At 30.0% G+C, this 6,717-nt stretch overlaps 1 long non-coding RNA gene across 1 annotated transcript; it reads left to right on the plus strand.

Annotated features, from left to right (window-relative positions):
• The first annotated feature begins 4,467 nt into the window (after positions 1-4,467).
• Positions 4,468-5,822, plus strand: LOC117927297. Its single transcript, XR_004653316.1, has 2 exons — positions 4,468-4,555; positions 5,535-5,822. It is a non-coding gene; the product is annotated as an uncharacterized LOC117927297 (long non-coding RNA).
• The last annotated feature ends 895 nt before the right edge of the window (positions 5,823-6,717 follow it).

A 6,717-nucleotide genomic window follows, 5' to 3' on the forward strand; every position in this document is an offset into this window, starting at 1 on the left:
GAATTTTGTTTGAGTCAAAAATAATTTCCCAATTAGAAGATATAAATCAATCTTTGAGAAGGTTCAATTTTCACTCTATTTTTGACATTCAGTATTGTTTTGAAAAATTAAATTACTAAACGATTTCTTTAATTTCTTTGAACATTTTTTCTTAATCTATACTTCCTAAATGTAATTTTTGACACATAATATATTAAGAAATGATTTCTGAAATGAGAGATATGATTTTGTTTTTGTTTTTTTTACACCCACAACACTAGTATTCTTCTAGAGCTGATAGATGTTTGTTTATTTTTAAATATGTTATAAATGTGATATTGCTCTATTATTTTTTTATTTATTTAAAATAGACATATTAAGATAGTTGTGTGATTTTTTGTATGATTTTAGGATATCTCTAAATTAATTGAAAAAATTAATTGTTGAATGCCTTAAAAAGTTGCCCTATGGACCTATTATCATCATTATGAAATCTGGTACTAAATGAGAGCTAGTCAATTAATTTGATTACTTGTATGATAAACTAGACATATAGGAAATGTTTTTTTTTTATTTTTTATTTTATTTTATATTTTTTATATTTTATATTTTATATTTTTTATATTTTTAATTCTTATGATAAAAATTAACTTCTAGATATTTGTTTTAGATTTATTTTGTAGAGTCCTCTGTTTTGATCATTTGCTGATTTTTCTTTGAAGTAACCCACTTGTGAATAAATTTGGCATTAGTCGGAATAAAATTAATTAATTTGACCTATTGGATATTAATCTGGACAAGGTAAAGATGTTACTTAATTTTTATTTTGATGAGATAACACTTCATATTTATTTAGAGTTTGCTTTATGAACCAATATTATACACTGTTAATGATAATTCCTTTACTCTTAATAATTTGGTTACTTTTGAACATGCTTGTGAACCTTCCTTGATTTTAGACATGCTATGTATATATATATATATATATATATAGAGGCTTAGTTTTTTATTCCTCGTTAAATCCATTATTATTATTTGTGAATTAACCTCAGTTTTATGAAAGCGCTTTTAAATGCTATCAAGGTACACAAACCCTTTTCTCATCTTTTATTTAAATTAAAGCTTATGATTGAACATTGTCTACTATTGTTTGATCGTTGTGTTGAAATTGTATGACATTAAATTTGACTTGTTTATGGAATGTGTGATGCTTATAATGCAATGTGATGCTATTACTTGTCATTTAAATTTTATGTTTTCTGGAAGTGCTTGGAATGCAAATTAGGTACGCTTTTCTTTATTAAATTGATGAATTGTGTTAATTTATTTATTTAGTTCATAGTATCCTTGAATTAATTAGTTAATCCTCACAATTATCTCAACTTACTTAGTAGAGACTTACCTTTTAGGGCTTAGAGGGGTACCACGGTTTTTCGTCGTACCTTCCTAATAAGTAACCTGACCCTCGAACCCATAGAATGGGATGCATGTGAAAATGTGGGATCACAAAGTGGCGACTCCGCTGGGTATATGATAATGAAGTTGAACTGGTCCATTGAAAACCTAGATGAAAGCATACCTCACTAGAGTAACTCCATAAAAAATAGTGAGGATATCAGAAAGTGTAAGTCTAACCTAATGACTCGAGATGCAACTCCATTGATTATGCACATTAATCAACTTTCTACAAGGCATCAATCTAAAAAAAGTCATTACATTATATATCAACAAGGCACCAATTAATGGTTGCATTAATTTCATCCTCCATTTCAAAGATCAATAAAAATCCTTTCTATAAGTAGTTGGATGTATCAATATCTCAATAAAAAATTTTTGAGCATGACATCATTTCACCCATGGCTAATTATACACATTATTTTTATTTAAAATTTAATCACTATATTATGCATTTGTGAACGACATCATATATTCTCTAATCTAGATTTCAAGCATGTGACCAATTTCTTTAATCCTATAAAACCAAAATCTAATGTTTTAAATTAACATGGAAATTTCAAGTGAGTCATTAATTAAATGCATGTAATAATTAGATTATCTTAATATAATGAAACAGAGAAATCCAAATTTGAATTCTTTAAAACACTAAGATCAATTTATGACAATTAAAGTTGAAAGAGAAAAAAACAATCTCATTTATATTAAATCAATAAAAATGTTATTAAACAAAATTAAGACAATAATAATTTTAAATTCCGAAAGAATCCTTTAATATCATAGTTTATAAAAATTTTAAGAAAATTATTAAAGTAAAAATTTAGATTAACTAAGTTCCTTCAAAGTCATGGAATAAAATTTTTTGGTACATTGAATTAAATCAGATTTAAGGAAATTTTAAATAAATCACTAATCAAATACAAGAAATGATAAAAATGATATTAAGTTGATAATTTCTAAAAGAAAAATCTAGATATGAAAATTACTTAGATTCATAATAATTGACACATAAAATGATCTCTTATCTCATGATTACTTATTATGAATTCACGAAATATAGATCTAAAAAATGACATTGATTCATGATTTCAATAAATCTAATCCAATATTCACAGAAAAATAGAGGAAAAGTCTAAATCTAATATTATTAAAACAATCACATCAATTCTTGATAATCAACACCTAACTTCTAATCATGCAACATCATATTTAAAGTTAATTAAACAAAAATTCTCATGAAACATCAATTTTGGATCATAATCTAAATATTTTAAACATCTATAGAGAAGGAGTCTTAGAACTAAAATTTCTCAAGCTATTACAAACAAAGTGTAACAAAAACTATGTAAGAAGAGATCACAAAAATCCATTCTTATAATTTTGAAATAATCAAATACAAATCAAATCAACAAGAAAACAAGATATAATCATCAATCCCAAAAATAACTTGATCCAAACCAAATGAAATGCAAAATCAAATGATTGTAACTTGGATATTCACAAATATACGAAATAATTAAAGAAATGGAACTTGAAAGATGAGATGCACCAAGTCAAACAACTAGAAAATATATTTGCTCCCTGATTCCTGTCAAAAATGTTCTCGATGATCTTCTTTAATAGTCTTTCTCTTCCTCTTCTCAAACTCTCTCTCTCTCTCAGCAAAGACCAAAAATCACAACCAGAGAAAAAAAAAAAAAAAAAAACTCTCCTCCTTATCTCTTTAACTTTCTCTTAACTTAGATCCAAAATTCTCTCGTTGGAAAATTTCTCTCTTTCTAACCTTCTGTCAATAGAGATCCCTCGAATGGCCAAAGAACGCTAACCTCCCAATAGAAGACATTTCCCAGATTTTATACAATCTCTGGAAGACTCTAGAATCCTCTCTCTTCTCACGTGACCTATTCCTTTCACCCAAACGCAAACATCTTGTACTTAAAAAATCGTTCCCTCTTTTCTTGGCCAAACAAGCCTTAGTTGAAAACTTATTTTCCCCTCCTTTTTATGTCTAAAAATTTAAAATAAAAGCTTAATTATTAAGAGGATAAAACCAAAATCATAATAATAATAATAATACAATCAAAATCAATAAAATAATAAAACGAATGAAATAAATACAGTGAGCATAGTGTGCATGGCCATGCATGGCTTGCAACGTTAAAGAACAACTGACTGGTGCAGGGAAAATCATTAAAAAATAAAAAATAAAATAGCCACATCCAAATTTCTCAGCACATCATTGACATCTGATGTAATGACCGGGTATTTTATGCCACGTTACCATTTTTAGTTTGAAAAGTCTTATTTTGTGTGATGGCTGAAAAGTCAAAAAGAAAAGTGTTTGGAGAACACATGTCAATTTCGGATTGGTGAATTTCATTTTATTGTGTTGGTCAATTAAACAAGTTGAAATTTTATGCCATGTCAGCCTTAGGGTAGAAAATTTCTTAGGATTTTAGAAATTGAAATTTTCCGGAAAATTTAAAAAAAAAATAATGAATTAATTAAAAAAAAATAATGAATTAATTAAGAAAAATTAAATTAAATTGATGAATAATAAAATTGAGAAAAATTAGTTTTAGATTGGTGTTAATAAATAAATTGTGTGTTAAAAAAATGAAAAAAAAAATGAATTGGAAATCAAATAAAACAATTAAAATAAAGAAAAGAAAAGAAATAAAATAAATAAAATAAAAATATTCATTGGGCTTTGAATATTGGCCGTTTAAGGTAATAGTTTGTAAAAGAAAAATAATAATAATAATAATGGAGTTGGGCTTAAGTGGGTGATGTCTTAAAAAAAAAAAAGAGATATGAAATGGATTGAGCTTAGATATGGATTGGGCTTAGATATCAGCTGGTGGTAGGAAGCCTTTGTTGTTAAAAAAAAAAAAAAAAGGAAAAGGGGGAGAATTGGAAAACTGGCAGCACGCGAGGAAAGAGAGAGAGAGAGAGGGGCTACTGCAGAAAATTTGGTCACTCGCTGGATCTTTGACCGATTGTTTGGATGGCCAAATGACCTCTGTTTCAGCCCAAATTCGGAGGAAGTGCTCTATTCGACTAGAGGAACAAGTCTACGATGGCTGATTTCGTTTTTAATGGCCAAATTTTCATATATGAGGTAGGGGAAAACTAACCCTAAAACTCAAATTTAATGTATTTTTCATTGGAAAAAAATTATAAATCTGATAATTATGAGTTAATTAGGTAATTTTGATGTTGTGTGAATTTTTTGGAATGATTTGGGATTTTTTCTGGATTTTTTGTAATTTTTGGAATTGTTTGTAATTAATAAATAATTATTTTAGGTTGTTAAAAATTGCTAGAAATGTAGGAAAATTCCGGAATTAGGGCAAGATTTCAAATCTAGTGACTTATGAATTTTTGAAAATTGATTGGAATATTTGCGGTAATTTTATTGGAAAAATTAGTTATTTTCAAATATTGGGAATTATTAGAGTTTTTGAAAAAATTCTGAAATTGTGATATAAATTCAAGTATATTGATGTTTGAATTTCTAAAAATTTGTTGGTATATTTTCGGGAATTTTAATGTGAAAATTTTATTTTATTGGGTTATTGAGAATGTTGAAATTATTGGAATTGTAGAAATTATTAAGGAATTTTGGAATTTGTGGCATTCATTTGCATCATGGTTGTATGAAGAAATGAAAAAAAAAAAAATTGTGAAAAGTGTATGAAATGGAAAAAAAAAATAAAATAGTGATGAAAAGTGAAAGTCCGTGTGAGGCGAACTAAGAAGGGAGAGAGATCCCTAGGGTGAAAGACCCAAAAGTTTACCCCGGGAAGACTCCAAATGGGGAGTATATTTGGGTGCGGACGCGTATCCTTCAGTGAAAGCTCGAGAACGATAGTGCATTGTATGATTGTGTGTCACACGTTTATATGCATTCATTTAATGAGTGGATGTTGTGGAATTAAGTATAGTGTTGTATGTTAAATTGTGTGACTTGATTTATATTGGTGAATTGTTGCGTTTGGGTTCTTAAAATATAGTAATCCCCCATTAACCCTTTGGGTGTTAGGCACCCTACTGAGCAATGTGGACATGCTCACCCCTTCCTTTTTATATATTTTTAGATGCAGATATCACTCCTGAGGATCCACAGATGGGACAGGGAGGACTTCAGGATGCCCCTGGAGCGGTTTAGTGGAAAGGTTTTATTTTTTTATTGTGTTGTGGTATCGAGACCTTGTAATAAGTGAATTATGGATAATGTAATAAGACCTTAGTTTGATTAAGGGGATTTTTATGAAATTTTATTTTGGGATGCAATGATGTTTATTAAATCTTGATGTGTTTAAGTAAGGTTTAAAATATTGTTAGTTGGTGAGAACCCTAGTGGGACTTATATGAAAAAAAAAAAATTTAGAGTGTTTTAGTTGACTGCCAACGTGGAATAGGAGAAACCCTTAGGGTCAAACCTTTGACCTGGGGTCACGGGCCAAATTTTGGGTCGCCCGGAATTTGGGTCGTGACATCTGAAGAGTCCAGCTTCGCCCACCGAAACTTGTGTTTGGACCACCAATGGAGAGGAGCATAGAGAATCCATCTCTGGCCACCTAAAAAAATGAGAATAGGTGAGTGAGATTGAGTTGCGTTTTAGGAAGAAGGGTAGGTTCCTATGATTTTTTGGGTGTGGTGTTCGGTTTAGAGAGAGAAGAAGCTTTGGTAGAGCAACTGATGGTACGTAGATTGGAGAAGAAAGAAGCTTTGGTGGAGCAGTTGTGTTGCACAAGTTGGAGAACGATGAAAATGGGGTTTCGGTAGAGTTGAGGGTTGTGTTTTGTTTGGAAAAGAAAGTGAAGCTTGAGTGGAGATGTTGGTGGTGCGGGTTCTATTATAAAAGGAAGATTGGGTTTTGATGACCATCGACAATGAGGATGGCTAGTGCACGGTTCTTGACAGAGGCTGGTTGTAAGAGTGATGTATCAAGCTATAAGGCAACTATGGGATGAGCTATCTTATGACTAGGTTATGAGTTAGTAGAGGACTCTTAGGGACGACTAGGGACAACTACCAAAGACTAAGGTTATGACTTGATGTGAGGGGCTACCAAGGACACCTTATATAGCTGTGGTGAAGTGGTCTTTGGGCAACTAAAAGGTGGGCCGCAGTAGGGGGATTGAGGGGTTGGTGAAGGCAGTAGCAAAGATGTTAGAGTTATGGTTAATAATAAAAATAAAAAAGAAAAGTTACGGATAGTTGGTGCATGAGTTAGTCAAGGTACAAACGTATCATTATATTTTTTAAATAATCCAA

This window comes from Vitis riparia, chromosome 12, assembly GCF_004353265.1.
Source record: "Vitis riparia cultivar Riparia Gloire de Montpellier isolate 1030 chromosome 12, EGFV_Vit.rip_1.0, whole genome shotgun sequence".
Classification (NCBI taxonomy): domain Eukaryota; kingdom Viridiplantae; phylum Streptophyta; class Magnoliopsida; order Vitales; family Vitaceae; genus Vitis; species Vitis riparia.